This window comes from Eutrigla gurnardus (genome assembly GCF_963514095.1).
Source record: "Eutrigla gurnardus genome assembly, chromosome: 23".
Taxonomy (NCBI): Eukaryota; Metazoa; Chordata; class Actinopteri; order Perciformes; family Triglidae; genus Eutrigla; species Eutrigla gurnardus.
Window position 1 is genome coordinate 13,996,461 of NC_139934.1, and position 11,570 is coordinate 14,008,030.

Below are 11,570 nucleotides of genomic sequence, written 5' to 3' on the forward strand. Positions count from 1 at the left end.
TGAACTCATCTGCCCGTTCACTCCAAAAGTTGCCGTGTTCTCGTGCACTGGGCCCGGAGCGGACCAATGGGAGAGCGAGGAGCCTCGGCCCGTGTGTGTGTGCGTGCGCGCGCGCGCATTTGCAACTGAATAGGCTCCGAGGGTGCGCGAGACACTTGTTGATGACGGTGGTTGGAGAGACGGGAGGCATTTGAGGGAGACAAGTATCTTAATATTCTATTAGCCGGATGAGATTGTTCTCATCGAGGTTCTTTAATTGCAGCTAATTCTCTAAACATTAACACAGTTTAATATTTTTTAAATCCATTTTAATTATTCAGTTTACAAAACACATCAATACATTTTAATTAAAAAAAAAAGTACGAGCTAAACATTAAAGTAAAATAACATTTAAAGTTACATTTTATATTACTAAATAAAATCTAATCTAAAATCTAAATTTAAAATTTGCCAAAAGAAGTAAGAAGAAGGAACCTGAAATTATTGCAAATCTAATTTTTTTCTCACTAAAGCTTGATAAGAGTTTGTTGTGTGCTTTTCCAGAAAAACAGCAGTCTGTATTTCAACATAACAGAAAAATGAATAAAGAGAACATCCCATATCCAAAGTTATGTAGCACAAAAACATCCAGATGTCTTTATATTGTGGCCAGATTAGGCCCCTTTCAGGGCCCCTGTTGACCTCCACATCCTCCCGTTCTGCATGTGTATGTACCCCGTTGTGTCTAAGTATCCATCAGGTACAGTGAGGACCACAGACAACAAATGGCAGCTCCATTATGTTTTTGCCTGGAGGCCCTGATACCTCTCACTTTAACGGTTTTAAAAGTAGACTCTGACACAGTGCCCCTCCGCACCACAGATATCTGCAGCCCTTGGGGGCCCATAAGGGTCTGGGTCCTCAATTGTTCCCCGCTCTGCCTGGGCGATTATCCAAAAGGTCACTATCATTTTAGGGCAACTAAAAGTGAACCTTTTGTTCACCGAGATGAGCTTCTTTGTCATAACTTTATTAACTCAATCATTATGCAAATCAATTGCTTTTTTTTTCAATATAACGCTTTGCCATTAAAGTGGCCCCGACTCAATCAAAAGCAACATTATTATTAGTCCAGCTAACAGCAAATGAAATGCTTGTTGTGTCTCCTTTAAAGCCAAGCTTTTGAGAAGCCTGGCCCTCTTTTCAGAGGATTGTGCTGAAGACATGTCCCTATACACGGGTATTGATTCGGCTACAATGGCACACAGAGTTACTTCAGAGCTGCGGGAGAATGAGGAAGATCTTTGTTGGTTTATAGACCTCTTCTTTTGCTGTCCTCCAGAGTCTTTGTTGCTCGAAAAAAAAAAGCCCACAAGGACCGCGCAGGGACATCGCCCATAGTTGGCTTCAGTGATAGCAGATAAGTCCATCCGTTCAGCCTGACGTGTTAACACACAGCATAGCAAATTGTTTCATTTAGAAGAGGAGTTGTTCATTCATTAATCATAGAGAAGCAGTTAACATTTAAATATTGTGACGTCGTTGAATGTAGAAGCTCTTTTTTTGTGGACCATTACATCAGTCGTAATAATGCACATGGCTAAACCGAGCTGGTGGTCCCCCATTAACTCATCCCATTCCTCCCACCCTCTATGTGGTCGTTTGGTTTAACGTGTTCATTTATATGCAACATGAGTACCAAACTGATTAGGAAGTCAAGCAGTTCATCTTGTGCGTAATATTCCCAAATGAATTGGGTAAAAAGCAGATTCACGTGTATTTCTCGTTGCATTGATGGCTGGTGTTTTATTGCATTGGGAGGTGTTGGTGTTTCCTGGCGGGGTTGCTGGTCTCTGTGTGTTTACCCCCCTCTGATGAGTGAAAGCACTGTCAGCACAGCTGGGGGGGTGATGGAGGAGGCCAGTTTAACTCAAGAGCTACACTCAGTTAGTTTCTGGGACATCAACGCAAAGATCCACCTGTAGAAAAGATCTCAAATCAAAGATCCACCTGTCGTCTTCATCGCGATGTTTACAATAAGACGGGAAATCAGTATCAACACTCTGCTCTGACTCTTTTCAAGTTTTATTGAAGTGGTCGCCACGGCGATGGAGGGGTCATTGAACTACCTAAAAAGATTTGGTAGGGGATTCAAGAGGATCCTGAAGCAGATTCAGAACTGGATTCAGTAAAATGCCGTCATGCCAATTTGGAGGGACCACGTCTCATAGTGACTTTTTTAAATCTCCATGTCTTTACTGTTGAAAAGATGCATGATGGTGTTGCAGCAATGATAGCAACATAATGTGCTATCCTTTTTTCATCCCTCCATCGTTACAGTGTTTCCTTTTTCTTCCCTATTTTACACATAAAAAGAGTATAAAAGATTAGAGGATATCATGAAGTCTCATGTCATTGTAAGGCTTAGACTATAATCTATCTACCAGCCCCATTTGCATGACACTGAGGACAAGAGAATACAACCTTTGACCTCTAACACTGCAACAGGGCAAAATTCTGATTGCCTTTACAAATTGCCTCTAGAACTCATTTCTTTATTTTTTGCCTTATCGTGTTCTCCGATGTATCTTATCATGAATTTCCCTTTTGATATTTGTATAGCTCATGATAGAAATGTGATTATTTACATTGCAATATTTATACTTAATTACTGGAGTGGAGAGTGTGATTCTAATCAGCAGATGATTTCAGACACACCTGATGGCAATCAAGCCTGAACTTACCCTTTAAAACACCAAAGTCACATAATAACTGCTATGTTGGTTAAAATGCTGATTTTGTCAATGGAGTCTTGTGGCCTTGAAGAGAGCAGTATAACAGATTTGGTTCCCTGTGAGAAAGGGCTGTATGACAGGGTAGAAAACACTCCCTACTTATTACACACAGAACAACTGGACTTTCAACCACCAGACCAGTGTTCAAGACTGAAGTTTTCCAAAGTGAACTAAACTGAACCAACCTCACTAAGTGGTTTTCTTGCCTCAAGCCATAGACTGTATAGTTGAGGACTATCCTTTTGAAGCCTCAAGTTTGACGAATTTTTGCAACCAGTGAACGGAAATGACCATATTTGGACTGTGGAGGAGCGACGGGTGGATCTGATGAACACAACTGGCAGAGCAGCACCCTTACTTCCTATCCTCTGGATTCTTTGAATCAAATCAATGAAACAAAGTTAGCTTCATAATTCAAGATCAACTTTACAGCTAAGTGTTGAATTGATCTTAGCAGCTTTGGCATTGGTAGTCTGGTAGCGCCCCCGTGGTAGCGACCTGTCAATCACAGGGTAGCCCCTCCCCTAAAGCGTACACTGCTTTATGGTCTGTTTGACTCTAAATTGTTTACTAAATTTACTAAATGAACATCATGCTGCATTGAAAGGGAAGTAAAGTCATTTTCTCATAGACTCAGATTTCTCTGTGCAACCAGAGGAGTCGCCCCCTGATGGTCAGTAGAGAGATTGCAAGTTTAGAACCTGGAGGTTGCCGGTTGCCTGAATCTGACATGGTGCGGGCACGAGCTAGATTGCAATTTCGTGACTATTTGGACGATTAAGAGCTGCCGTGAGACTGCGTTGCCTTTCCTAAAACAACAAATAAAGCTTGGTAAATTAAACCTGTTTTTTTTAACGACCAGAATGGTGAGTCGTGCCATCGAGGTGACCAGCCCTGCCAAACAGAGCACAGATAAGAATCACTGCGTCACACACACACACATAGGTGAGACAGGTGGACTTTCTCAGCAGCTGGCATGAATGTGTGTGTTTGTGTGTGCGTGTGTGTTAAAGTGAATTTTCCTAAGTCAGTTGAGTGTATTATGCAGATGTGTGCGTGCGAGAGCATGCCGCAGGTGTGTGTGTGTGTGTGTGTGTGTGTTTGTGACCATGTGTTTGTGACTAATTGGGAATTGTGAGGCTCCAGTCTCCCGTTTCCATCTCCATGACAACCTTGTGTGGAATCCCTTCCAAACCTTGCCCTCCTCCTCCTCCTCGCTCCCCTGGCTTTCCTCTTTCAAAAACAACTCGCCAACACTCGCACTCTCAGCTTTTCTTCATCTATCTGTCAACTTCAGATGGACTGGGATGGCGGCGGTTTCTCAGTCCCGTCCCGTCACACGCTCCTACTTTGCAAACATGGCAGTCGGTTTCCTCCTATCTGTCCATCATCACAGGGTCGCCTTTCCTTTTTCTTTCTTTCTTTTGCTTTAAAATGTTCTTTTTCTGCTTGCTTGTCAAAGTTGATAGAGGTGAAGAGAAGACAGCAGCAGCTTTCAGCCCTGTCCCTCTCCGTCCTTCTCTGTCCCTCCCTGTCCCTCTCCCTTTCTGTCCCTCTCCGTCCCTCTCTGTCCCTCTCCGTCCCTCTCCGTCCCTCCCCGTCTCTCCGTCCCTCTCTGTCCCTCCCTGTCCCTCTCCGTCCTTCTCTGTCCCTCCCTGTCCCTCTCCATCCCTGTCCCTCTCCGTCCCTCTCTGTCCCTCTCCGTCCCTCTCCGTCCCTCCCCGTCTCTCCGTCCCTCTCTGTCCCTCCCTGTCCCTCTTCGTCCTTCTCTGTCCCTCCCTGTCCCTCTCCATCCCTGTCCCTCTCCGTCCCTCTCTGTCCCTCCCTGTCTCTCCGTCCCTCTCTGTCCCTCTCCGTCCCTCTCTGTCCCTCCCCGTCTCTCCGTCCCTCTCTGTCCCTCCCTGTCCCTCTCTGTCCTTCTCTGTCCCTCCCTGTCCCTCTCCATCCCTGTCCCTCTCCGTCCCTCTCTGTCCCTCCCTGTCTCTCCGTCCCTCTCTGTCCCTCTCCGTCCCTCTCTGTCCCTCCCTGTCTATCTGTCCCTCCCTGTCCCTCTCTGTCCCTCTCCGTCCCTCTCTGTCCCTCCCCGTCTCTCCGTCCCTCTAGGTCCCTTTCTGTCCCTCTCCGTCTCTCTGTCCCTCTCTGTCCCTCTACGCCCCTCTCGGTCCCTCTCTGTCCCTCTACGCCCCTCTCGGTCCCTCTCTGTCCCTCTACGCCCCTCTCCGTCCCTCTCTGTCCCTCTAGGTCCCTCTCCGTCCATTTCTGTCCCTCTCCGTCTCTCCGTCTCTCCATCCCTCTAGGTCCCTCTCCATCCCTCTCCGTCCCTTTCTGTCCCTCTCCGTCTCTCCGTCCTTCTAGGTCCCTCTAGGTCCCTCTCCATCCCTTTCTGTCCCTCTCCGTCTCTCCGTCCCTCTAGGTCCCTCTAGGTCCCTCTCCATCCCTCTCCGTCCCTCTCTGTCTCTCTGTCCCTTTCAGTCCCTCTCCTTCTCTCCGTCCCTCCCTGTCCCTCTCTGTCCCTCCCTTTCCCTCCCTCCCTCCCCCTCCTAAAGAAACGGCCATGCTGTTCACCACCTGGGCTTTTGTTTGTCAGCTTTTCCATTAAAATCCCACTAATCAGTCAAATCCACTGTTATTCACTCCTCTTCTCTACAAGTGATGCAATCCATTCAATGTTCTCACCCTGTTACATTTAGTCTCTGGTGTCTTTGGCCTCGGTAATAGTAAATGGTAATAATAGCAATAGCGTATAATACTTTTTCAGTGTGTGTGTCCATCCTCATGTTGTTGTCAACGTCTACTCTGTTCGGCTTTAGTTGCTGCAGTTTCACCTGTGATAGAAAACTTGAGAATCAAGTTAAATGTTGGAATAAATAATCTGCACTACAATCCAGAGATACAGAAAATCACAAAACATGGGAAAACAAATGTTGATCATATTCAAGACTTGCATGTTGTCTTTTTTTTTTTTTCCAGGCTCACTTATGTGTTGGGTTTCACAGGTTGCTGCATTTATGAGACAGATTTAGCCCTACATGTAACAATTTTTACCACTCAGGAATTGACAAAAAATGTAAAATAAAATAATAAAATAAATATAAACGGTGCGATTGCGGCATATTGAGGGGTCTTCTTTCCGTCATTATGGTGGATTATGTGTAAAAACGCTTGTGATTATCCCAGAGGTCATTTTATTTCATGACATAAAGTATTAAAAAGTGGTCTCAGGATGTGAAATAGCTACTATGAACATCACACGTGAATGAAATGGGGCTCATTGGATCCACAAGACTCTCAGCTTTACAGTCCAACACATTCAAATACTCCAATTTAGTAAGTAAAAGTAAAATTCCCAAATACTGCATGAAAATGGTTTCTGTTGGGAGAAGAGTCTCCTTTTTACATACATGCTCACTTCATGCTCAAGACCCATGTGTTGCCATAGAACCCATTTTCATTCACATATGTTGAGGTGAGTGCTCCTTGGCGTCAGACACCTGCCCTTATTTTGCATGTGAGCATTTGTATGTGATGCATCCACCCGCTGCATTATGGGTAGCCCAACAGATGTAATATAAAGGGAGAGATCGTCCACACAGGGAGGTGGATGGGTCATACAAACACAGGACTTGAAACCAGCAGACTGCTGTTTGTGTCCCGTGTGAAACCGAAAGTAAACATTGACATTTTGTCACTGTTAACGTGTCGATGGTCCAGTGACTTTTGTGACTTTTTGTTTGTCACTCGTTAGTCACATGAGTCGTTAAGTGTAGTTAATGTAACCCGTGATCTTTGGTTTTGTTGCCTAGACTTAACTTCCTCTGAAAACTGAAGTTTATTTTGAAATTTTATATATATATTATATTGGTGAGGGGAACGTAGAGCGGAGCAGGAGTTGGTGGAGACCAAACCGGAGCAAGAAGGAGAGAGATTATTGTACTGACATTCATAAGGTGGACGCACTCTCCTGAATGCTAATATGGCTGTGTGTGTGTGTGTGTGTGTGTGTGTGTGTGTGTGTGCTGCATGTACACATAAACAGTTAATATGTTAGTCATATCAGCTTTACAAAAAGATACACGTGGCTGAATATCTGTCTGTTTTGGTGTTTTTCTGCTCCCTAGTGGCTAAAAATCATTGAACGCAGCTTTAACCTAATTATGCCATAATATCTCCTGCTGACTCAAATGTGGACTCGCTAAGCATGTCAGAGCATCAAGTCACATGACTTCTTTTAGTGTTAAAGAGCTTTGACCATGACATTTCCATTATAGCTCCTCATTCACAATGCCCGCAAAGTAATGAGAGGATTCAAATGTTATGGAACTCGGCGAGGTAAAAACAGCTTGATGGAAAGGAGGGAAAATCTGAATGAACAGAAATTAAGTGGGATGAAATCAAGAAGTAAGGAAAGCAGCGGAGTGGGGGTGGGGTGTAGATTATAGGGTGAGAAAGAAGCAGCGAAGACGGGCAAATGAAAGCCACAAAATGAAGGAAGAAAGGGATAGCAAGATGGCGAGGGAGAACAAGGGAGGAGGAGGAGGCACGAAAGGATGAAGGGATGGATGATGAAGGGGTGGGGTGTGAGGGTTCAGTGCAGGAGGGTGGTTTTGGGTGACAGGCCTCATTGAATAGACCTCTATTCTCCCCTCTGCTGGCTTCTCTTCTCATGCAAAGCAGGCCTGTTCAGCCTCCCAGCCATCCGTCACACAACAGAAAGACCATGGCAGGCCCTTTACGAGCCTCACACTCGCATAATCCCCCCACCTCGCCAACCCCCAACCGCCCCACCATCTCTCAACCCCACAATCCAGCACCCAACAGGGGGTGGAGTGGGTAACGGGAGTGTGTATGTGTGTCGGGGCGGTTGGGGGATGGGCACGGGGGTATCTTCGCCAAAGTGCCTTTGGAAGAAGGGCCACCTAGGCTGAGAGCCGGGACAAAAAAGCAGGGACGTAACATGTTTTGAGGCTGCATGGACGTCATATTGGGACACCAGGGAGGTTAGGAGGGGTTAACCTGTAGTGTGTGTGTGTATGTGTGTGTGTGTGTGTGTGTGTGTGTGTGTTTGGGACAGGGGGCCATTAAAAGTGTTGGTGCGGGGAGTTGCAAGTCAACGACAGCTGGAGGGAGCACCGTATTTACTGTATTTGTGTTATTTATGCATGCTGGTGCAGGGCGCATATTCACATTCCCCGTGCATGACAATGCATGCATGCATTTGTTACATACAGAGGAGGTGGATATGTAGATGTGCATCTCTGTAGTGTGTGTGTGTGTGTGTGTGTGTGTGTGTGTGTGTTCCACATCTCCAGGACTATATTAAAGGTTAAGGTTAGAATGAGGTTTAGGTGAGGTTAAGGGTTGGAGTTCAGCGTTTGGTTGTGATGGTTCGGGAACAATGTAACAATTAAAGAGCCGACTCACCTATGAGCCCTCTGACCCCGTGAGAAAATCCCACATTGACGAATCTCGCCTGGTTCAGCTCTTCATTTTGCTAGAAGTGGCACTAGAAGTTTGAGAGGTTGGTGTGACTCTGAACTATCAGGGCCAACATTGTCACCTCTCGACCACGGACTGTACATAAGAAGTGGACGTAGTCGTCGTGATGTCACCCATTGATTTGTAGACGACGGTTTTTGGAACGAGTTCTTTCTATGAAATATTTCACCGATGAACAACTCATTTAGATTTGCTGAAAATCGTGTATTTACTGAGCTGCTGCCGTGATGTACAGGTGCAACATATTCTCATATTAATTTTCATAAGATAACGAGATCCATGCGCCTGAGCAAACCCCTGTTTAGGCAACAAATCTATAGGAAAAGATCATATATCATTAAAAATAAGATGAAAATGTGTTACGGAAAATAACCACCATACATTTGTTATGTAAGTTACATACGTGGTGTAAAGTGCATAAGTTACGGAACAAAAGCAACACTGACTTGGTTTCACATGGGACACAAACAGCGGCCTCCTGAGTGAAAGTCCTGTGTTGGTTGGATCCATCCACTTCACCTAACCATCCTGGCGTATGATTACTAATTGAACTTTGACATTAACAGCACCCTTGATAGGGAGGCTTCTTCAAAAAAAGGAAATATCTATCCTGCTCAATCATTTGGTATTGTTTATTCAGTTCAGTTTTATTTTGTTGATTCAAACCCTCTCACTCACTCTTTTGGCTCATTATTGCCAAAACGAAGAAAGGAGCGGGAGAGGACAGAACGGCCACTTGATATGTTTGAGGACAGGTCCGGGATCTGATGTCATTCCTAAGATACCAGGACTCATGCACCTGCTCCCACCCTTTCAGACCGGCCTTCACCAGAACCCACGGCTGTGATAAGGCCCTGCTCTACTGTAAACTACCACTCGGCGTATGTCAGCGTATGTGTGGGACGGGCTGCACCTCAATAGAAGGGAATCATTCAACAACTTAAACAAATTCATGAATTCTGAGTCCATCTGGGAGTGACATAAACCAGCCACGTCTGTAGCTGAGTGGGTGGCCCTCACATTCACAGCCAGGAGATGGAGAGGCGAAGTCACGCCCACCATGGGAACTTATTTCAGAAAAAAAATATGCAAGGTAGTCGACGGCGAGAGAGCAATGCATTTTTTGACCCCGTTTCAATTGTGGGGTGAATTACAGGCGTGATGTTTATCAAGTTAAAATATAAATTAGCGAGGCAAGAAAGTGGTATAACTTGAAGTTAAATACATAATTATAAAGACGACAGGCCAGCTAACATTACCTTTGTGTTGGAACATAGCTAAGTTAGCTAGCTAGCAAGCAAAGCTAACATCTGACGTATATTAAGCGACTTCTATTTATCGTGCACATAAACATGAATCTTCCTTTTTCCCGTATTGCTCATTACAACTTTTAGACGAATGCATTTCAACTGGAAGTATCTTTTTTTTGCCTGCGCCACATGTTTTGGTGTCAGGACAAGTAACGCAACAAAGCTAGCATTCAGTTCAGGCAACAGAACCACTTCGTTAGATTTAGGAAAACCATTGTTTATATGTCACTAAGACAACAAAATAAGATACTAACTGACCTTCCATTGTTTTTGTGCTATGAGACAAAAAATATGGAAAATTGTTGTTCGTGGACACAAATGACTAGATTTCAATTTCATGACTATTTCACAAACAATTTGCACTTTTATTACAATAACTTTTCTCTGGATCTAATTGAAATGGAGACAGTAGGCGCTGCCACAGTGAAGAAAGAACAATGTCTCCCTCTAGTGGTGTGACAGTGTTTTTGACTTTAAACCTAGAGTCCATATTTCTCAGGAATGAATTCCTCGGACTAAGAGAAAAGGTGTTTAAATCCCTCAAAATACAAAAACAAAATACACATTAACTGTAACATTGATGCACACATTTGATCCAACTTTATGATGAAATATTTGCCAGCTTCCATCATTCAAATCTGTCAAAATGTAGGTCATTCCTCTGTCTACTAACTAGGAGTGAGACATTCCCAATATCTGACAGTTTTATAATAACACTATTATTTCATACATTACTAAACGTTACAAATGCGCTCATTTCTTTTTTTCATGTCCAGTTATACATTTGGCAAAATGTGAATGAAAGTGTCGACATTGTAAATGTCACACTGAAAGAAAAAGATAACAGAATTATCTGGTGTGGTGATTATAATCATAATTATGGGTAAATACCACATACATTCGTGTAAATGGCTGAAACCTTCACGAAGTTGGTTTTAAGTTAAAAAAATATATATTATTTTTTTGCTTCGTGCTGTTTGTGAGTGGCTCAGTCTCACCGCGGAGTAGATTCATTTTATTTTATTTGTGTTGTCAGCACTGCCTTGCTTTTGCATTTTTATTATTTAGTTTGTTTAGTTGCAACGCAGTCTTGATGCCACAGCGAGAAAAGAGCAAGTTAGTTTGCTGTTGTAGTGTGAATGACGTCAGCGAACCGGAAGTAAGCACGGACCCGAACAATTACACAAAGTGTTTTTAAACCCGACATTCTTGTTTAAAGTGAACAAAAACGTCTGCATTAATGAACACTCATCTCGATTCTGGCTCTTTTGTATTCATTTACCCGTTTCATTTTTTCGAGCGCTTTCATTTAGCGTTTTGAAGCTTCATCGCCACCTGTGTAGTTTCTGTATTCATCTTCGAGTCTACATCCGGTTAAATAAAAGGTTTTCGGTGAAGAAAAAAATCCAACATTCCCAGTTGAGCGGCTTCCATGGATTTTGTACTGAAGGGACACGACATCGATGTACAAGTAAATGTTTATTGTGGAAAGACAACAATTAGCGATGACATGCTAGAGTATTCGATATGAAGACTGGAGACCGCTTCCTCCACTTCCGGTTGAAATGGCGGATCAATAACCATCACGAGGTCGATATAAGGGGCGTTTAAGGTGTTCCACGGTTCCTCCAGACCCACAGCCGACAAACAAACACTCGGCCTAACCAAACGAAACCGGAAAAAGTAACTCCGTGAGCAGTCGTGTCAACACCGGAAGTACGATCAAACGTGCTCTCAGCAGCCAATCAGCGACCGTTTCGCAGGACAGGTGTATCTGTCCGTTAGGACCAGAGCTCGCTGTCATCATAGTGTATATCCATTAAATACTAGCCTTGCCACGAAGGGGTTGGCCACCACAGCTTTCATGCTAGTCAACAATGCAGAGGACAGTTTACACTGTTAAAAAGGAGAAACCTTTATTATTTTTTTTTAAAGACCATTAAAATAAATACTATACAGAATCAAATGTAGAAAACGTGATACTGTTTGT